Source organism: Hirundo rustica, chromosome 1 (genome assembly GCF_015227805.2).
Source record: "Hirundo rustica isolate bHirRus1 chromosome 1, bHirRus1.pri.v3, whole genome shotgun sequence".
In the NCBI taxonomy this organism is placed as follows: Eukaryota; Metazoa; Chordata; class Aves; order Passeriformes; family Hirundinidae; genus Hirundo; species Hirundo rustica.
In genome coordinates, this window is record NC_053450.1 from 65,803,629 (window position 1) to 65,826,876 (window position 23,248).

General features: G+C 36.9%; 1 protein-coding gene across 8 annotated transcripts in view; it reads right to left on the bottom strand.

Annotated features, from left to right (window-relative positions):
• Positions 1 to 23,248, bottom strand: part of LOC120751994 (poly(rC)-binding protein 3-like) — a 501,663-nt gene that overhangs the window by 282,109 nt on the left and 196,306 nt on the right. For all 8 annotated transcript variants that reach the window (XM_040062607.2, XM_040062663.2, XM_040062626.2 and 5 more), the window contains exon 4: positions 15,873 to 15,929. The gene's annotated coding sequence lies outside the window, so the exon portion shown is untranslated. The remainder of the gene's footprint in view (positions 1 to 15,872; positions 15,930 to 23,248) is intronic.

Sequence of the window (23,248 nt, forward strand, 5' to 3'; positions counted from 1 at the left end):
TGTCTTTGTTGTTTTCCTTTATAAGTCTGGTACACTCAACAGACTCTCAGACAGCTCTGCTTTTAAAAAGTAAGACTGTCAGGTTGCATCTGTATAATTTTCAACCTACTTTGATTTTCTGAGCATCAGCCACAAAGTCTTCCTGTAATGGCATACTATTTTTTCTCTGTTAGTATTCTGCAAACAGGAACAGAGTTCTGATGCTCTTCTTTCCTCCTTACTTGGGTAACACCATTCTGACTTTCCAAGGAGCCTGCCTCATCAGGGAGAACTGACCTCATCCATTTAACACAAGAAAGGGCAGAACTGGGAAAATATTAGCTGCACATTCATCTCTTGTTCAATATCAATAATGTGCGTTGCAGTATAACCTAGCAGCCAGACAGTGCTGTGCTTTCATCTCTTCATACCACACAACAGACAGAAACAGGGAGTTTGTAGCCTGTAACGAGGTTTATAACCTTATAGGAGTCCTTATAAACACAGCTAAGGGGAACCATCTTGGACTGAATAATATAGACAGGATCAGGTGTCCATGTTTTCCTATGTTGCATAAATTTATAGAATGAGTAATTCATATCACCACATAAGCTGTAGCATTATCAGGCATACAAATATGATTGTATCTGAAAAATGACAGCCAAAAAAGTATGTGAGCATTGGCAAAACCACGTAGGAGGCATTTGTCTCCTGTAAGAGTTAGAAGTCGGTATTTTTCAAACTGCTGCAAGAATTTACATTCTTGAAACTAAAGTTTTATAAAGACAATTCTTATGGTACCCTTCAGAACTTCTGCCTTTATCTTTCAGATTTAAATATACCAAATTAGATCCATCTAATTAGTTATAAGGAAGAAGGTTTTTTTACAAGGAGGGTTGTGAGACACTGGAACAGGTCGCCCAGAGAGGGGTGATTTCCCTGGAAACCATCAAGATCAGACTGGAAGGTGCTCTGAGCACCTTCTGATTTAGCTGACGATGATCTTGGTCATTGCAGAGGGGTTGGACTGGATGACCTTTGAAGGTCCTTTCAACCCAAACTATTATATTATTCTAAATTGAAAGCCTAAAATGTCTGGACAGAGAGAGGCACAACTTTGAACTCTGTCCTCACACAGGAGTTATCAAATTCGGCTAGGAGGTTTTTCCTTCAAAATATGTTTCAACTTCCTATCAAAAATATTTTCCAAAGGAAAGAAAAAACATTAACAAAAAACCTTTCTCTCTGTCCCTTGACACCTTCCAGAGGGAAATATCCAAACATTTTTTCTCAGACAAGAAATTTTTATGAAACAGTATCTTCCAGGCTGCTTTGGTTTGATCAATATTCTACTTTCTTTTCTGTCTTCCACTGCAGGTATTCCACTTGGCATAAGCCACTAAATAATCTTCCAGCCATAAGCTGAATTCCCAGAGAAGAATAATCACTGCCATAAATTCTCAGTTTCTTCCCTTTTCCTCTCAAAGCCAAAAAATATTTAAGGTTTTTTAGCAGTGCAATGGAACAAAACTACTGGAGCCACCTCCAACTTTCAACTCAAATATCATCCAACAACTTCCCAAGTAAGTAAACACCCACAGGACAAGTCATATGTCCTTTCTTCTGCTGAACATAACTCCAAGTAGACCAAATCTGATGGGATGAAATAAAAGATATAACCATGGCAGCATCTTGCACACTGAAAATGATCAGTAAAAGGAAGGAAGCTAATTTCTGAATAGCATATAAAAGGAAGGAAGCTAATTTCTGAATAGCATATAACAGGAATGCAAGGAAGCAAATCCCATTCACCAGAAGTAGTTGGGGCAGGTCTTCAGCAAATTCACTAGACATCAGCACCCACAGCAGAGCTGCATGATCTACTGACTCTCAGTTGTATCATCTTTCACTAAGAGCTGTCAATCCACACCTACACTCTGGTGTAGGAGACCCACACCACACAAAATTTTAGTGTATTTACTGCTTCCATTTCAAGTCAGGTCATTCCCTGGAAACAACCCTGATTAGTAGTAAATTATTTTAAAACAAAGAATCAGTGATGCCATACGTGACTTGCTGGCACTATACCCCACCATGTCCCAGATGGGTGTGGATGCACACAAGAACAGAGAGCCCCTCTGCTACTTCTTGTTTAACATAACATTGTCTCTTATTGGCAAAAAACAGTTGAAGACAGAAGGCGCCCAAACTCAATCATTTTTTCCAACCATTTTGAGATTAACAGCCTTTAAAAATTGCACAGTGGAAGCTCTGTAAGTTCAAACTCCTTGACAATAAACATGCTTTTTTCATTTAGGCTTTAGTAGTAGCCCATGGATTTCCATCCTAGGTATATAACGAAACACAATCCCAGTGAATTAGAACTGCTTTTGCTTTCAAGCCCTGTCACATGCATTCGGTCTTTTATTAATACTAAGTGTACTGTACTAATACTGTACTAATTAATACTACTGTACTGTATTAATACTAAGTGTACAGTAGTTACGCTACTGATGAAATAAAATATAATTATATGATACATGCAATTTATTTATCCAAGAACTCCCACAACAGAATAAAACTTCAGTTATCTCACTTTGAAGCTATGAAACCATAACCATGATTATTTTCTTTGTAGAACTAGAATAACAAAAAAATTCTATTCTCTAATACTAGAAGGTCTCTTTAAAACCCACTGTTTTCTTACAACATTGTCTCAGACACAGTATTTCTTCAGTTAAAAATAAACAAGGAAGATAAGCCAGCAAGCAGGTTCCAAACATAAACTGCTTCTACCTTGAACATGAACACTTTGCCCTGCTTCTTTTTTTCATTTTAAGAAGGGAAAAGGCATCCTCCAGAGATTGTTCTGCACCCAAGTAAGGGATGCAATTAAAAATCAGTCTTGTAAAACGTTACTCTTTCTCTCAGAAAGGATAGCAATCACACTCCTGTGCAACCTGAATGAGAATGAGCTCCTACTGTACCCCGTGCAATTTGACCCTGTTCATCAGAATTGCTGGTCCCTGTGTGCTCAAAAGATAAAACTAGGATAGTGAAGCTGATAATAAAGAAAATCAGCACCTAGACTGGCAGAATAATAACAGATATTCCCTAGCCAATAACATATAACTTCTGTCTGGACATACACTTTCAGTGTACTTCTGATTTTAGTAGTTTTTCAGGAAACACATACAGGTGTTATATTTTAAACAAAACCAGTTCCCTTCATCTACTAAATCGAGCACATAAGCACTGCGAACAGCCCTTAAAATATATTTTTATTTGAAAAGACTTATAGGTGCATGGTGGATGATATTGGTAGGAAAAAAGTCAGTCAGATGTAATGTCTATTTTTTCACTACTCTGCCTCTGACTGTAAGTAACTGATGCCTAAGGAAAGAGTAAATAAGCAAGGGAAAGGCAGCAATATTTCCTCAAAAGCCAAGGGACTTCCCAAGTCAAAGTCTGTGTCTATACCTTTGTTCTGATAGAGCTTCAGGGGGCTTTTGCCAAGAATTCATTAAATGATTTCACAGCCTGATTGTGTAAAAAAATGTCCAGCAGCTCTAAAATTTTTTGAAATCTTTCAGGCTGAAAAGTTTTATTTGATACCCTGATTCCTTGTGCCATAAGAAACAGAATAAACAGTCTGCATTCTTTTCCACACTGTTTAAGGTTGTATAAAACCGGGATATTGTTCAGACATGTTTCTTGTAATGTGCAATCTGTCAGTGAACTTCATCTCCTCATAAATGGAAGTTGTGTTGTACTCTTAATTGCTGGTATTTTTTCCTTTTGAAATTTCTGTCTTTCTCTTTTGAGAAAGAAATCCAGACCAGCATGCAAACTTCAATATGTGAACATGCCAAGGATTTTGTAAGTGCATATGCAGCATCATAAGACATTTCTGTTCATTATTCTTTCCTACTGGTGCTCAATTTTGACTGTTACTTAGTTTGAAGAGAAATTTTCAAGAAGCAATATACAGCTTTTCTCCAAGACCTACTAGTTTCAGTACCATTAATGCAATATGTGTGCTCTAGGTTGGTTCCAAAAAAGATTTTTAAAAAAAATTATTTAAATCTGAAATTTCATCTGTTATTTTTCTGAAAGATCACTCGATAACATTAAGTTCTTCTGGACCTTTTTGCCACAAGAGATTGCTCTCATTCTCCTTAATAATTTGGTCCAATTAGCCAAGCAGGTCAGTTCTGTGCAATCCACATTTAAAGTACTTATTTTAATACTTTAACAAATGTAGCAAAAAATAATTAAGGCTTGAAGACAAAAAAGAACTAGAGAACTAAGCATTCTGATAACACATATATATAAGCATAATTTGTCTTTGACATGCCAGCACCTGATATCTGCCACTCCAACTGCAGAGTAAGAAAACCATACTTTTTTTTAGGATTACAGTGCTTTTATAACTAAGAAAAAACAGGAAAAACTGAGAAAAACATTTTCCAGTGATTTGCTTAAAGTCAGAGTATTTAATCCTGCATAAGTAGATATGCAGAGGGTAAATTAAAATAACATTTGTAATGCTCATGGAGCTATTAAATCAGTTTTTTTTTTTTTTTTTTTTTTTGCTGTAGGATCACACATATATACGTATTAAAAAAACCCCTGAGCATTCAATCTATGTGCTTTACGTGCTAAGAAGGATATTAAAGAATTGGCTCTATGCTGCTCTTTTCCTACAAGATACTCTGAAATATAGCATTTATCTTGTTTCTGCCAAGAAACTTACTATTATGTTCTCTTTATTATTATTCTGTTTCTGATGCAATTGCACACCTGAGAGAATGTGGTAGTTGATTTTAGTACTAAAGAGGCATTTCTTTCTGTGCAGAAGTGCTAAATAACTGCATGTGGCTATTTCGGGGAGGTGAACCAAATATGCTCAACAACAAAAACAACAACAACACCAAAAACAAAAAAAGGAGACAAAAATCTAATCATAATTCAGAAGTTAAATTTAAAGCTATATCACTCTCCACACATTTTTCCAGCTCATGTTTCCAAATGAAGTCCTAGTGGCAAAAAGCAACTGAGAAGTTAAACACGCAGCCCACTTATGCATGAGTTACAACACACAGTAAAATCAGCTGTAAGCATGAGGAGGTCTTGTGGTCTCAGTCTGAATGCAGCTCTAGCATGACTATGCAACAGAGCAGAAAACATAATTGATGCACACAATAAAAACCCATCAGCTTGCAGAAGGGGCCTCACTGATTTTGCCATTTGATCTTCCATGAATAACTCTAGAGAAAGACCCAAATTAACCCACCAAGCAAGCATCAGTGAAGGATCAAGCAAAAACACTAGCTGGTGCTCCTGGTAAATACAGGAATGGCACTGCTGCTCAGATCAGTGTAATTGCACTGGGAAATATGAAAATTCTCAATAATAATGTTTTATTACAGTTAAGTTTAAAAGCCAGAAACAGCACATTTTGGCCAGAGAAACATATGGTTACAGTCCAGATCTGCAAACAGAGCTAAGCACTTCATTGCTATTTTACTCACCATATGAGATTGGCTCATGAATGCTTTTGTTGGAAACAGTCTCAGTGCTTCCAGCTTCCAACACCTTCTGCTGGCCTGCATCTCCTGCACAGCTGGGAAATTTCATTCTACTTAGCAAAAAGACTACAGCTAATTAAAAGCAATGTAGTCTTTTGGAAGGCAAAGAAAGAAGGGTATTCAACCTCTACGTTACTTAAAAAAAATGCTCACATTCAGTTCTGCTAACAATTTTGGAGTATACAAAACATCACTGACTGTGAAATGCAGGCTTTAAAAATGTTTTAAATATATTGAAATAATTGCTATACTTAAATATTGCTCTTTTTTTTTTTTTTTTTTTTTTTTTTCTTCTTAGAATACCTCTACAGATATTTCAAAACCTTCAAAGAAAAAAAAAAAAAAAAAAAAGCCGCACACTGCAGTATCTCCAGCCTTTGAACTACATGTGGGAGACAAGCTAAGAGACATGCTCCTGGTAAAGACAAGCATACATTTAACTACAGTTAAGACACAATACAACCCTTCTTCAGAGAGGCAACTGTTGTTTCCCCTACACTGATTATTCCCAGATATTTTGCAAGTGATCACCTGCAGGTACCCAAGTCAGAAAAAAGGACACGGTTGTTCATACTGATGGCTTTCAGTCCTAGAAATGAGAAAACTGGGTTAATTTTATTCATTTAAGGAAGGAAGGAAGGAAGGAAGGAAGGAAGGAAGGAAGGAAGGAAGGAAAGGAAGGAAAGGAAGGAAAGGAAGGAAAGGAAGGAAGTTATGTTCTTCTCTCACTGTAATAGTTTTAGGTGAGTGCTATTAGGTTTGACTTATGCTTCCTGCATCATCCTTACCCAAAGATGTCAGGGACTTAATTAAGGAAATCAAATAACCACTGCCAACCACTCAATTTTATCACACTTTACTCCAAATTTACTTCTCAAGCAAATCAAATTTATTGGTGCGCTCAGTCTCCTTCAAAACCCTACACTGTTGCGTTGCCCGTCACTGATAAAAGAAGGTTCTTCAGGAGCGCTGCTGCAGTCCCACCCAAATCAATGGGCGACACTATGGGGGAATTAAAGGATGTAGCTCTTATTCAAATGCTCAGGCAACTGGAAAGGTACATATGGGAAAGACAGTCATCAACATGTAGACATTCTATGAGGAAAATACTGAAAATATTTCTAATTGCTGACTCACAGATTTGCACTATGAGATCAGTGGAGAAAACTACCACATTGCAAGTTCAAGAGACTGATAAACTGTAAACTCCCCATAACAAAGAAACAGTTATACTGTTCTCGTGCTTTAATTTTTTATTTTTTTTTTTCAGAAGTTAATCCCAAGATAAAAAATAATGAGTTCTTGTTTCATAAGTAAAGGAAATATTTCCAAAAGGAAGAAGCTCGTCTACATACTGATGACCATCTTAAATATTTCAAGTTTCAAAAGAAATATTGGAGTAATTTTAAAAAAATTCTGCCTTGGAATTTCAACCTCCTATTTTCATACAAAAGAATATTAAAAAAAAGGGCTTTTAAAGTGTTTGAGACTCCACTCATAAAATGGAGAATGTCATAACTAGATTCATAAAAAAGAATATATATCTGAAAGGATATATTTTATAAATAAAAAAAATCCTCAAGGGTGTTTCTTTTTTGTTAGTTTTAACACATTGCATAATAATGAATTAAAATGGTGACTTCACCAATGTGAAAATTGGAAGGGGGAAAATATAAATCTTGAATGAGGACTGACTGTGACTTTGCATTCATGTTTATTATCTACAGAAAGAAAGAAATGCATACTTTTTTATTTTTATGAGAAAGTACGTTTTTGGGGGGATAAAATGTCACAGAAGAGTAGCAAAACAACACAGAAGATTTGCAAACATTTAACTGGGAAATCTCTCAAAAGTTTTTTCAGTTTCACACTGCTCCAGTACCCTTTTTATCTGAACATCTTGTCTGTGCATTTTACAAATTTCCAAGCTGTTATAATGCTCCCAGACTGAGTGCCCAGCACAGCCAGGTAGCAGTGGGTCCTCATTGTGCCAGCCACAGCCTGAAACACAACAGCACAAGGCCCAAATTGCTTCTAATCCAGTAGCTGGGACACTTGGCTGATGGGTGACAGAGCAATCACAGCCGTCAGACGGGTGCTTCTCCACTGATGTTGTCATGATTTCACAAAAGGGTTTAAAGTAATGTTTATCAATCCCTAATTTATCAATAAAAGTTTTGTTCTGAAGACAATTAAGCATTTGAAATATCTCCAGCCACCGACTTTTCAGGAAACCTCATGTTACCCAGGCTCCATGCTCTTCTCTCTCCAGCACAGCAAACACAGAGCCAACACTGCAGCCCTCTGGAAGCTGTCTAGGCAGAGTCCTTTTAGACACAGCTATTTCATTTGGAAAAAGCAGCTGAGGCTTTCTATTCCCTGTGTGGTATTTCTGCTTCCAAATTACAAGTGATCATAATTTCATGAGAAGCCGTTTAGAAAGTGAAAAAAATAAAAACCCAAACAAAATAAAAATCCCAGCTGGTTACTTTCCCTATGTAGAAAATAGCAAACTTACTACAGAAGTTGCTTGCTAAATATCTGAATTTACTGCCACCCTACATAAATGTCCTAGTTTTGCCTCTACTTTCCATTTTAAAAATGGTATCAGAATTTTTGCACACTTGTTCATTTGCAAGGTTGGTCTCGACTGATAATCTTCAGTTTGAATGATCTGTGAACAACCATCTCTGATACACATCTGCTTAACAACAGGCTTGTGTTTAAATACCTCTCATCCTCTAGACATAACTAAAAATGGATTTTAAATGGCACTGGTACAGAAACAATGCTGTTTTCACCTACACCTTTTACTTAAAGAAGGTTTTTGCCCCTTCAGAGTTCATTTAGCATTCAGACAAAAAAATGTAAATGGTACTACCTAGCAAGGAAGAAACTACTCCTAAAACTGATTTGATTAGACGGAAACTTCTGCTCTGATGATGGTCAGTCCCTTCAGAAGATTCTTCTCCAATTACTTAATCTTGTGCTTTGGCAGCTGGAGATGGTGATCAGTCAAGCCTCTCTTCAAGCAGTAATAACTTTTTAGATTTTTTTTTATCATAAAAACCCCAGATATATGAATAATAGTCTGCTTCTTAGCACCTGCTTAATTATTACATTCAGGCTATATTTCTTCTACAGGCATTTTTAATTTATCTCTAAGAGGATTTATGGGATGGAGATGCTATTTAAAAAACAGATGACGAGGTCAGTGCAGCCCAAGGTATTTCATTTCAGCTTTTACAATTAACATGCACACTGGAAGTGCTGGAAAGTTCTCTGAAGAGCAGTGGATTTGTCAAGTGCTCTGTCTCCCACATGCATTTTCAAGGGGAGGTAATGGAAGACCAACAGCAAGTATCAGAAAGCCACAGACAGCTCTAGGAGAGAGCAAAAAAAACCCATGCCATAAATAAGCACCAGATACAGAATTAATTTATTTACTGCAGTAAGCTACACCAGTGAAAAGGATCAGCTTTGCTAAATGGACCTTGTTGAGAATGAGGTGAGCTTCACTCTCTCTTGATAGTTAACTTTCAACCGCCACACTTTGGTGGCAGAATTCATTGAACTTGTGTCTGTTTTTAAAACAATGTGCCCTCAAACATTACTCTTTGACCAGTATTATTATTTCTATCTTCCTCAGGAAACACAGAAAGAGCAGTTTGGATGCTGTCTTATTAGAGATAGGGTTGTGCAGGTCGAAGAAGGAAAATACTAGGACATGCTATTAAAACTAAATAATAACTCCATGAACTGACCTGGAACCAGGGCATTGCCGTGAGAGCTGCCCCTCTCTGGGAAAACCACTGCTTGTTTGAACTCAAGCTTGGAAAAAGTCTCAAAAGTGAACTGAAAGGATATGGATTTGAACAAATCTACTAATACATATATAAGCTGTACTATATAGGATGCATCCCAATGGAGAGACAGCATTATATAACTATTGTTAAGGAAAAAAACAGCACAGAAGGGGAAAAGCAGAGAAAAAGGAGAGGAAGGAAGAAAAAGAAATCTGGAAAGTAGAGACCCAGGGGATGAATTAGTAGAGAAGAGTCAGTAGTTTCATTTTCACTTGTCTCCCCAGACCTGGTAATGCCTATAGCTCAGCTTACTATATTTAGAAATGGATGTCTTCCTGCAGGTTTATTCAGTGATTTGAACTGGAAAAAAATTCTTTTGCTGGGGGAAGAGAAAGGGAGAGGGCAAAATACCCTCTCATGCCACAAAGACTGAAATTATAACTAAGTCTGCAGTAGAATAAGACACTCAATTTTGAATCAGGATTTGGAGTTAAATACACTTACATTATTTCAGCATTAGTGGTTGGATATGAAAAAACAATCATTTATTTCTCCATTTGTTAGCAGCTCCAGTCTCTGAAAGATAACTTCGTTTCCCAGACACAATTGGCAGGAAAGCCAGATTTTCAATTTATGGGTTCCACCAGCCTTGCCACATATTTACATCAGAAACAAACCAGCAACTTTTGAAAATTACCAGTTACAAACCAGAAATTCAAACAAATTTTTAATTCCAAAGAAAAATACCAATAGAATTTCTGACATTAAACACCATTTTTTCCATTATTTGTCTGGCCCATCTTTATGCCACCTGAGCAAGAGAAAATTGGGATCAAATTAAGAGGTGCTCTCTCCTTACTTGATACCAATTCAGAGGTAAATCGTGGCTGGAACAGATGACTTCCTGTTAAGCCTATGGGAAGGATAATCAGGTGATCCCAGCCTGTGGAAAGGATAGCTGTATTCTGCGGGGGAAAGGAGGGGTTACTAACAGTAAATCTGAGTGGTCTGCTGGAAACTTTCACAGGGAGAGCGCTGAGCAGCAAATGCTGTCCAAAATGGATACAAATACGTTGTCAAGTCACTGTGACAGATCCATTATGGGTGAGCAGTTCAGCAAAATGAACTCGATCTCAACTGTCTCACAATATAAATGCCATAAGCTCAGAAGGACCCGAACTTTCAGTTCCCCCATCCCTTACTCTCAGGTTTGCAAAAGCAAGTTGGCATTCAAGAGAAGCAGCAGGTCAAAGAAAGCCTTATTCACAAGAACAACCTCTCTGGGAAAGACCCTCCTGTTACATGCCAAATCTGCCACACTGTGAAATTACACATTTTCAAACACATATGCTCCCACAGTTGCTCTCTTCTTCTCCAGCTGCAGAAAGCAAATTTCAATGCAGTTACAGAAAACAAGTCATGTATCTATTTGCGTATTCTGATTTCTCAAATGACAACAAAATGTCATAGCACAAGACATTTTTTTCCTACCATGAACTAATGAAAGAGCACAAGAAGGATAATGATGAAGTGGTGGTAGCAACTTGTAAAATGGCATTTCCTCATGATGTATACATGGGACATATATGTGTAAATGAATGCTAGAGCTTTTAAAATGTATTCAATTTTCAAAACCAGAATATTTAACACGACGTTAAGTTTTATGATAACAGTTAAGGCCACACTACAATCTTTGCTCATGCTTATGTGATTGTTCAGCAAAAGGCATTTCAGCACATGTTTAAGTCTCATTAAGGTCTCAAAAATGAAAGCCTTCTGGTTTACTGAGCCATAGCATGAGCAACTAGCCAAACTTAAAGGAACTTCAGGATAACCACAGTAACAAGGCAGCAGAGTGGGGCCTGAGAAAAGGTGAAATACACTATCTCCATCGTTCAGGAAGATTTCTCCCACACTGAGGTGAATTTAGTAGGAAATTAAATCTACACGATTTGATATTATTTCTTGCCTTTAAAATTGCCGCTAGAGCAGACACCAAAGTTTCATAGAGGATCTCTTGCTAATGCAGTATAGTACAAATATTGTTACACGTGTAGATCTGAGTGCAGGGACACATGGAAGAGTATATTAGAGAAAAGCCACAGTCAAATATGTCCTCCTGGCCAACATGATGAGAGACAAAAGTACTGTAGATGTCCTCGTTATCGAAAATACAGGCAGCTCCTGTTTATTAATTTAATTGTTTATTAAAATATAACCCTGGCCTTGCTCCAAAATCCACGTTTGATGCCACAAAGGAAGAATAGCAAGGACTCCCTCCTGGCTGATGATCAGCTAGCTTAGTATGTTGCTCCACAGGACAAGATACTGCAGAGAAAACACACAAAAGCTTCACGCACAAACCCAATCATGCAAGAATCACTTTATATCTTTTTATCTTTCTTTCTACCCTCCACTATTCCTCTTTTCCAATGCTACAGCACTAGAGCAACCCACCTACTGGTGAGGTTTTACTGTTTTCCAGTTCTGCTCAGTGGACTGACAGCTGACACCATGACTCCTGACCTTAGCCAAGGTCTGGTCTGGTGGTGAGTTTTCTGCCATTGTAAACCAGCCAAAACCCTGTGGTTCCTTTGTGGGGCAGGGATTTCTTACTTACATCCAAGAGCTGGCCAGCGTTCCTCATACAAATCATATACTCGCTCACGTAGTCGCTTAAAGCCACCTGAGTAATTCAGCAATCATTTCCACTCCCCATCCATCCATACATTTTTTAAAAAATGTGTTTACTACAATACAGCTTTTAAGGACCTATGTACCTCGATATTTGCAGCAGTGAGTATACTGGAGCTAATTCTGGCTCTGGAGGTTTTTGAGGTGAAAAAGCACTTTTGCTTTTCTTAAACTGGCCAGATTCTCACTGGTCATGATTTTTTTTTTTTTTTAAACAAAACCAATTATATTATTGTCATGAACTCTAATTAGATATCCAGTCTAATAGACTTTGAATTTTGCATTTTAGTCTCAAAAGACTGCATAATATTATTAGTACAATTTGTTGAAAGTAAGTGATCTTCAGTTTTTCATTGTGCCCATATTAAATGAAAAGAGATAATAACTTACGTAAGCATCTGCCCTAAGTTACCATTTTCAGATGATGACCTTATGAGACTGGATAAAGAAATAGCCATTAATGTAAACTGGTAGACTGCCATGAAACCAAAGGAGAAAGATAATGAGATATCAAGCAGACTACCATGAACTAAAACTGAAACAAACAACCCATACATTAAAAAAAAAAAAAAAAAAAAGAAAAGAAAAAAAAAAAAAGTAAAAAAGCAGCCTTCAGTCTTCAGTATTTACTGCACATATAATGTCAGGTTGTTATTTTTACTGACATCTTTCTGAGCTTCTGCACATTACAGTACTCTCTATTAGAAAGGACACTGTCAGAACAGAAATAGCTTCATTTTCAGCTGTCTCCACTGAAAGTTTATTTTTGATTTTTTTCAACTCCAAATTCATCTTTGAGGGGGAGAGTATGCAATGTATGACTGCTGAACAATAAATAATAGTATCACAGTAATAAATAATTCTAATAATTAATTTAAAAGCAAAACAATATGATGACTAATTTTTAAAGGTGAGTTACACATATAGTGCATGTTCACCGCACAGTTTACCTCTCCTGTACTTTTGAACTACATCTTTATGCTGCTCCTTCATTTTCTCTACACATCAGTTTACTGGCATTATTCCCTAGCAGAGAAGCAACTTTTCCCAAATACATTCAGCAGATTTTATTCTCTTCTGCCATCCTTAGAGGACCTGTCTGAACCCGGCCATTATGACTCCAATTTCATCTCCTTTGTCCTTTTGCTGTGTTCAAGCCATGCAACTGATAATTAAAGCAGAATGAATCAAGATGGGGAGTTGCCATCACGACAAGTAATTAAGCACTAGCAATGAGAGAAACCCAAGGCACTGAACCAAGGACAATAAAGGGTGTTTTTAACTGTATCAGTTCACTTTCCCATCCCCATCAGCTTTGCACTGTAGCTTCTCTGCTACAACCTCTGCCACTGAACTCTCACTTTTGGGCTCTTCATTTCCCTCTCAGCTCCATATTTCCAACTTGCTGGAATGCCATTTCCTGAAACAGTTGCCTTTGTGCCTGCCTCTCTTTTTCAGCAAAATCCTGTTCCTCTTGCAAAAATACAAGTCTTGTTATCCTTCTCCCCCCATAATGAGCTATATACACATCAAATCTACTGGCTGACACCTGTTTTCCTGGTGGATTTTAGAACATTAATTATGTTACTATGAAAAATTTTCAATGTCTCCACGGCTTGACTACATTGTGTGTTGTGTTACAGACTATTATTCTGTCACTCTGTTTCTGGTTTAAACCTGTGGTACAATCTATATTCCATTTCCTCAGGATCAGATCTTCCAGACCACTGAACACTTGCTCCTGTCACAGTGAGGGAAAAAAATTATCATCTTAGACCTTACATTTTTCCTCTTTTTAGGAAAGCTCTATCTATGAAATGCTTTGATCTTTTATGCTACATAACAGATACTCATACACACACACAAACATGAGGAAGAAAATCTCTACTGAAAAGGTGAGCTCATGGAGTTCTCTGATATGAATCCTTCCCTTTCTTCAAGGAGGGAGAGATCCACATATTTCTACAACACCATTTTTTCCTCCTGCTTCCCACAAGCAAGAATGGATTTATCCGATCCATGATAAAAGGCAACATAGCAATGGAAAAATATATCCCCTTGATCCAGTGTTCTCAATCACATTTACACACACGTGTGCAATACTGATTTCTCTCAAGCACTCCTACAGTATGAGTGCACCTCTCATTTGGGGCGCTCATGCTCAGACCCCATTCAGTGCTTGCCTGTATAATAAATTGCAAGGTATTACACGCACACAAATGAAACCTAATTTTATCTAGGAAAGGACAAATTTCTGAGCTGTAAATCACAATGTACTGACATCTTAGAAGCTGCTCAATCCATGCGTGATATAGGTCTGTGCGGCAAACTGTTCTGGCACAAAAAATATTATCATATTCTTTACCTTCCCTGGCATTTAATTTACTGCCACTTCATCATCCCAGTGTTAGTCTGGTGCTTGCCTTTGATCGTCTGTATCAATATGAATGAAAAATGCAAGTTAAAACCCCCAAACATATTTGATACCTTGAATGAAGTGATCAAAGTAAAACAGGCTGAAAGGATTGAAACACACAACTTCTCTCCCACACAACTTCATAAAAAGAGGACTATAAAGTATGAACATTGAAGTTTCAGAAATTTATCATTATGTTCAGGATATTTTTTCCCCTAACTTAACTTTTAAATCCTAACCATAAAAAAATTAATGTAAACAAAACCACGTATTGTAAATAGCACTCAAAATCCTGCCAGAAATATATATATATATATATATTTTCTAGATTACTTCAGAAAAATTACCTTGGAACTTGAAAAATTATATCATTAGGCAGTCTCCTAAATGGTTTTTGGAGTTGGCAAACTAATAGCTATTTATCATATCCTTTTTTGTTTGTTTGTTTAGACCTAGAAATTTCTCGTGCACCTTTAAGTTGCAGTTCCAGCTTTTTCAGCTCAGCTCTCTACAATTAAGTACACTTTTTAACAATGCATCTGTTTGATTGACACAAACTGAGCAGGACACAATTTACCTGCTTCTGATTGCTATAACCCTTCCAGAAGTCGCTTCCATGGTGAATGTCCCTGTGACAAAGTGTTTCTAGAGCCTTACACAACCGTAACTCAAATCCTTTTACATTTTCTTCACTATTTCTCTAGCACTGGAGCAGCCTCACATACTTCAGGATAAGCAAAACTCCTCCTTGGTCACACCATTGTTTCATAAGACCAAAGAGATCTGTAGATGCATGACCTAAGTATTAAACAATCACCGTGAATAATAAAATTCAGCCAATAGCACAATATAAGACTCTTCCCCTACTTAACTCTTATTTTTATGTACTACTGATATGCTTGGCACCCTTTTTTAAACACTGCACCTTGATTAAATAGCCAAAGAGAAAACAGTGCCATTAAGTAATTTAGTGCTGTTGACCATTACTACTCACAAACACTTACCTATTAATGTGTGAGCACATGGGCTATACATCAATTACACCAGATTTTCTGAACTGTCTTCTTATAAGCCCAAATATCCTTTCTTACAGTAGAATAGCTTAGCATCTTATTTCAAGAAATAAGGTTTATTGAAGTTACTTTTTTTTGTTCTTGTTAAATAACTCCTGATGTATATTGTTTCTAAATAAAATGGTAATTTTTAATAATTTAAACCTTGTTTTTGAACTGTCATTCGGGAGAAATGGAAAGAGAGGCAAATGTTCATTTCACTGCTACTAGTCAAAATACAAAATAAGAAAGATAATAGAAAACTGCACTCACACTAGCATAATCAAGATCAATATTTGTCATGTGGTAATAAGGTAGGTAAAATTCAACTTACTTATCACATCAGACGTCCATGTGCCACAGTTCCACCTCAATCCAAAGAAAACTTGACCTGTTGAATATGAAGCAAGACATTTTTACTCATGATAAAGTCTTGCCCTCTTTAGAATAGGCTAACAAACCATGGATTTCTGTGTGGAAGGATGGAAAGAAGTTTAGCCCCCCTGACAACTTAGGATCCCCAAACTTTCTTTTCACTTTCTGTTACAATTCAAATATGAACAGATAACTTTGATTTCCCAATTAGTGACCTATCTAATTTTAATATTTATACAGTGCTCATTGAGGTCCAGCATTTGGCTCTAAGAAGTATCTCAGAAAGATGCATGAAAATTCCTAGAGGTTACTGATTGTTAAAAATTGGTATGCACCAATTCTTATTATGCCCTTTAAATAAATCTGCAAAGATCAGGAAAAAAAAGACATGTTTTTCTTTCTTCCATTTTTAATCTCTTTGCTCCATTCTATGTATTTTTTTTCTCTCAGAGAAAAGTCAAAAGAAGGGGATGGAAAAGGGAAATGGAAAAAGACAGTAAGGACTGTAAGGGAGATGAGGGGACTCTTTTCTGCCAAAAGTACCATTATATACATTGCATTTTTATAAAATCAGCTCTCTAAAAATCATAGCTGCCAAGTGTCTAGACCTCATATATTCACTCAACTTGAGATCTTGAACAATTTTGCTGAAATTTCTTGAGCTACAAGGCAAGACAAACAAGATTCCCTGTCAGCCTGCATTTGCTAGAAAGCAATGAGAAATTAGAGGTGTCCAACACTCATAAATATATGTAGGACATATTTATAATGCTAACATTCTTGAAAAGAAAACAGCTTCAACTCTCTACTAGCACGACTAATATAACATCAATGTGAGCTTGAAATGATACAACACACCATCTCCACCTTTTGGTGCACAGAACTGTAAGTGTGCTATATTAACTGTCTCTCAAGGGAAGCACAAAACATGAATCCACCATTGCTGACTTAAATTTTTTCTCTGACTCCACTTAAGCAGCACAAGCAATCTTGTTTCAGAGTAAGCTACAGAAAGATACACAAGTCAGAATCATTTAACCTATGACACTTGATATTGGGGCTTTTTCTTACACAGTATCTATTAAAGTTGGCCTTCCTGTTTTTCTGTTGGTCATACTGATGCAGGAAACTCGACTGCATCAGAATGGGATCAGTAAGCAAAGGCTCAATCCCATTTCTACTCAATTGAGTGGCAGAACTTCCATTAACCTGATAGAGGGTTATAGTAGTGCCTGAATGGCAAAAGATAGGCTCCCTTTTCTTGCCTTGGGCTAGAATGATATCCATCAATATTTTAGGATATAAGAGGCAGAAAAAAGCTATTTTAAAATGTAGTTACTTAGGAGAGCTGAGACAGGGGATTATTTCCATGGGGTTTTTTTGTTTGTTTCTTTTGTGGTGAACCATGTTTGCACACAGCTAAGTGCAAACAAGAAAGTAAAATCTAATACTGTTACATGCTGCAAGGTTCAAGCCAGCAGTCTGGCTTTATAATGTATCAGGAAATTTCCTCAGGAATAATTCTGTCACAGCACACTTGCATGGTATGAAGAGGAAAGAGATGCAGACCATCAACATTCTGCTATTGCCTACAAGCAAATTGCTTTCCTCACACACGTACACCTCCATGCAAGAGAAGAGTTCCACATTCCTTTGTACTGATTTACAGCACTTGTTTGCTATTAGAACAGTTTTACTAGGGGACCATTCAATAATTAAAAGAGGTCAACTTTAAGCCAGCTGGAGAATGCTCTGCAGTTCAGATTAAGTGCATCCACTGCTTTCAGATGAACAACCCCAAGCTGATTCTCCACCCCTACCCCTGTGAATTACACTTTGCTTTACATTTTCTGTGCCTTGAATATCTTTGAAGTAATATTCACATTAGGTCCTTGGAAGCAGTCAGACCTCTGTCTTTGAAACTCTTAGGAATAGGAAATGAAACCAGCTCCTTTAGACCCCTGCTGATCTCAGAAAGGTCTCTCTCTACATCTCCCTGAAGGTGCACAAGTCCTGTAGGCTTTAGCAGGTGGTCCAGGCATTTGAGCAGGCTCTGCCATAGGAAGAGCCATCCATGACTGAGAAGGGCTTTCACAGCCTCTTTCTATGAGGATCTGAAAACATCTGAAAGGTGAGTGGCAGAAAAAACACTGGCATCTCTATCTCATCTTTATAATATATTTATATCTATAATAAAGTCTGAAGAAAAAAATTTTTTTTATGCTTTAAGGTTCATAATTTTTTAAAGAATATTACTCTTTATGTTTTAAATCTATACTGTCTTTCTCTGTATTTGCATTTTTGTTTAGAAGAAGGTTTATGAATTAAAATCGGTGTAATGGAAATATATTAGCAACATATTCAATCATTGATACATATTTTTATCCAGATTTTAAAAATTACCTTGAAAATTCACCAATTTAGTACACAACATTTTTCTTCTTTCAATTTCAAACACATTTCCTTATATACTGAACTGAAAGCATTTTCTATTTACATCAAGATGGAGTTCATGACTCAATCTTCTCGTGGCTTCCTTCTTTCAAAACACCATCACCTTTCAGTGCACAACACACAGTTATGCAATACTAATGATGGAAAAGATCTATGAGTGAATCCTATTAGTTGTGCTCTTTGCTGTTTTTCTGCAATATGGCTGTTTACAATATGAATTAGTTTATCTTTAGACAGACCCGCCAAAGTAGGAAATGTACTATATGAAAGCTGATACAAATACAATTGGAAAAATGTGCAAGTCACACAAACCAATATCCAATTTCCTAAAAGCATTAAAGATTCAAAAAAGTGTGATTTTCTCAGTGAGAAAACTACTTGGTATGGAGTGTAATTCTGTTTTCCTGTTACGGTTGTTCTACATTTACTATATATATGTTGTTATGTATTGTTGAATTCTCCCACAAGTAACAATTTAAAGACCCTCAGCTCTAAGTTATCTAAGTGCCTCCCTAATGTCTGAGGCAAGATATCAATTTATGGTTTCAAGTACAGGAAAAAAGAGCAGCTCGGGTATCACAGTGCCTCTAAAGACAAAGGCTCATTTAGCTACTGCTCTTTCCCTGTGCAGAGCTTCTCAATGAGCCATTCATGATGGGATAAGCAGAGCAAAACTGCATGTCCTGAAGAATAGTCTACTCACCTTCATGGGAAAGACACACAGACAGCAAAAGTCATGCAAGACAAAGACAATGTGGGATCCCTGTGGTGGAGACTGCCATGTCTGTGGCTCCCAAGGAACCAGGCACCTTGGGGAGATGTTGCTAACACGAATTTTCAGAGAAATCCCATGATGCTGCTCCTCATTTCTGCCATCCATAGGCTGATAAACCCCCGTGATAGAGCAATTCCTATTTCATAGCTGTGGTACACCAGGAAAGAATAACTCAAAGCCAAAACATATGTAGAAAAATGAGCTCTTGATTTGGGATCTAAATTCAATATTTCATAAATCATAGAAGCCTGCACACTATACTATAGTGATTAACCAAGATAAATTTTCACATTGCACTGTTTTCTAGCCATGAAATTCTGTAAAGCACTAGATAAGGATTCTGTCTTTCATCCAGAGCACCAGGAGACCACTGGCGATTTATCTGAGAGGACTGTAGATAGAAACAAAAAAGGCAGTGTCGACTAACATAACTCAGTATTTTCTTTTAAAAAGAGCTTAATGGAACAGAGAAATTGAAAGTTTGGGGATGTGAGTTATGCACTGCTTGTGCACTCAGAAGATACAGAATTAACATGAGCAGGTCAAGATTTTCCAAGACTGCTGCCAGCTAAGGTTCATTATCTAGGGACTTCTGAATAAAACACAGAAAACCAAAGCCAAAATGCAACCCAAAAACCAAGTCAACTACCCAAACTGAAGAGATTACTTACTTAGATTGAGTAGATTTGCATAAAGGACAGGGAAAAAAAACCCAAAAACCTTTCTATCAAACTATTGTCATAATGTTGTGAGACCACTTTACAATGGAGCCAGTGAAGACTGCTCTATGCTTCTAAGAAAATACACACCTTTTTTTTTTTTTTTTTTTTTTTAATAAAGAGCAAACAAAATAAGTCTTACCAAGAAACATTGAATCTCATGGCTGGCATTTTGGAATGCTTTATCACTAAACTTTAAAAAGGATGCTACGAGAAGTTGGACCTTGTTAATTCATGAATGTGATCCTAAGAAACGTTGCAAGTTAACACATTCAGATAAATGATCAAACGAGCCAGAAGTGGGGGAAGACAAAGAGCTCCAAAACACAGCCCTGCATCACAGTTACCAAAGGCTAAAACTAAGATACAGTTGCTAAAGACAACAACAGCACAATGCTTTACGTGCATTCAAACATCTACAATAACTGATACTTGAATAATTAACATTTTCCAGTATCATAAGTGAATTGAAGTAAACTACAATTATTGTGCACACATTTCTAACCCAGCAATACAAAGCCAGTGATGCAAAATGCAGTAACTTAGTAAAAGGCTGACAGCCACAAGCTGCTGAGGCCAGGTGCTGTATTCTGGAAACAGTGATGCAGCACCTGTATCATGGCAGAGTATTTGTGTAATCAGGGGCATGACAAAACTCACAGGAGCCTTGCATCTGTCAGGCTCCCACAGATCACCTAATTGAGGAACAGAAATGAAACACATTGCATATCAGGAACAGCATTAAGATAAAGCATTTAAAAATTCATGTGTGAGATTATAACAAATGCAAAAGTGTCTTGAGCATATGTGGGCCAGATACTTGGTAGTGCCAAGCTGTGCTCTCGCAGTGTTGTACTCAGAGAGAGGGTCTGCAGGCTCTCCTTTCAAGAACATGTCTTAATTTTTTATATAGTTTTTTATAGTTTTATATATTTAACAACCCTTTTAAAAAATCAGATAGAGTTCTAGATACTAAAAAAACTGAGAAAATTATTTAAACACCTAAATTTCAGTTTCTATATATAAATATTTAAATACAATGTTATGTTTTACATCACAAACTTCTGCCAACTATCAAAAGGTTGAGTCAGACTGGACCAACATATGTGTTGCAGATCTCCTCATGGTAGGATGTTCTTAGTTCTCTGGCTTTTCTTCTTTATTCATAAAATGCTTATACCTTTATTTTTTAAAATAAAACCTTATTTTATATCAAGTAGTAAAAATAAATTCCTTGGGATAGGAGCAATAAAATATTTTTGCTTCCTAATTTTTTCTCCCATAAACTCATTCATCATTTCAGAACTACCAAATATTAAAGGGCTAAAGTAAGACCAAAATATGGATGACTTTAAGATATCTTTGTTACCTTTCTAAACACTTTACCATCTGTAGCGGCCCTGCTTATCAGATTTCGAAATCTAAGATCACAGCTGTGCATATGCGTAGGCTCTTTAGCCTTCCAAATCAGACGGGCAAATAAACTGTCAGAAACAATGCCTCAAATAAAGGCAAAGGGCTTGGGATTGTCATATCTGCTGAAAAACCTCATTCACAATCACTGAGTAAATCCATTATAGACGCTGACAGCTTTAGATCTATGCATTACGTTTTGGGGAATAAATGCCACCACAAAGTTAGCCTTTATAGAGCAAAGCTTTGGTTTTCTATATAAATCTGCGTTTAATGAGCCTTGAAAGAGATGATTGCTAAATAACAGCCTGCTGCATTCAAGCTCAACTGCCTCCAATTATATTGTTTATAATTATATAATTGTACAATATAATGTGTGTCCAACAATCCCTGAGTTTTATTACTGCACAACATTATGACACCAGCGTAAATCACCTTTTCACTTTCACAGTCAGCCTCTTTCACTTTGCTTAGTCAGCCAACACAAATGCACAAAGAACTGCACTTTTGACTGCTGAATGCATCAAACCAGCTTACCAGCCTCAGCAGAAATAAGAAACTAATACAAGTGGTCAGCTCACAAAGATGAAAGGGGAAAGAAAGGTACTGTCTATACAAGGAAGCAAGGGAGAAACAAAAAGGAAAAAAAATAATTAGTTTAAAACTCTATATCCTGTTTGTGAATTTTACTTCTTAGGGTGTTTCTTGTTGGCAGATGTTTCCAAATATTGTGCCTATCTACTCATGAGAAGAAGTGCAAAGCAGTTAACATTTGCAGGGAATGTACTTTGTATTATTCTTACTTCTATATGGAAACTGCAGCATTATCCATATGCCACTAAAATTAGCAAAAATCTTATTAGCGAACACACCATTATGCTGTTAAACACCTACACAAACCTCTCATTTTTCTCTATCCTCAAAAAACAAAATTTCTGCTCTTCCTTCCATAATTTGAAAACTAACCCAACTTCCAATCAGCAATAAACACACTAGAATTTAGCATGTAATTATAATTCCTGCCACAGACATTTAGGCTCCAGTCATTCATAAAACTCCGTTTTGACTTAACAGAGATGCCATTTCTTTGTTTTGAGAAGCATTGTTACACACACCTTCCAAAGAAATAAAATTCTTGTTTTTAAATGTGGCTCAAAGCCCTCTGCCTCCTTCCTCCCTCCATACAGGATTTTCTTCTTTTCTCTTTAGTCCATAAGTTCTTACATCCGCACCATCTGGCCTTTCAATCAGTGAAGCTCCAATACTGCAACTCCCTGCCAGAAGGGCCCCATCAGCACACACCTACCTGCTACAATCACCCTCTCTTCTCTTTGCTCTTGGCTGCCTGTAAAGTGCCAACTTTGAATTGGCCTGTGCTGACTTTTAGAACTTGCAGTTTAGTTTTACTCCAAATCAATACACTGAATTTTGAAAACCTGAAACTTTGACCTTTTAAACTCTTGAGTGTTTCTGTAGCTAGTAATTGAGCCCTTAAAAGGGGACTTCAGGTATAGGGCTTCAAATCTTCTAAACTACTGCTGTCTGTCCTCCTCCCACATCAGCATTTTCACACCTTTAAAACTACTGCATTTGCAGGCACCTGTACATCAAGCTGCCCCTCCCTGTGCTTGATGATTCAAATCACCGTCTTCTGAAATCCACTGCTACTGTTTTTCTAACAACTCGGACAATTTACTAAATTGAGGGAAGCTGGTTTAAAATTAGGGTTAATTTTTTACATGTTACCAATAAAATTGCTGCAAACCCCTTTTCAGGTCCATTAACTTCAATATTGCTCATCAGTTCCAAAACAGTCCCTTAATTAGAGTCAAGGACTATAGAAAAGCAAGGGATCTGAACTTCTCTTCAGTTTAGATGTTGTTTGGGAACTGTAGACTAAATTAAAAATCATCATGGAATTATAATTATGTAGTTATATTAAAATAATAACTGCATCACTTTCTTTGATCTTGT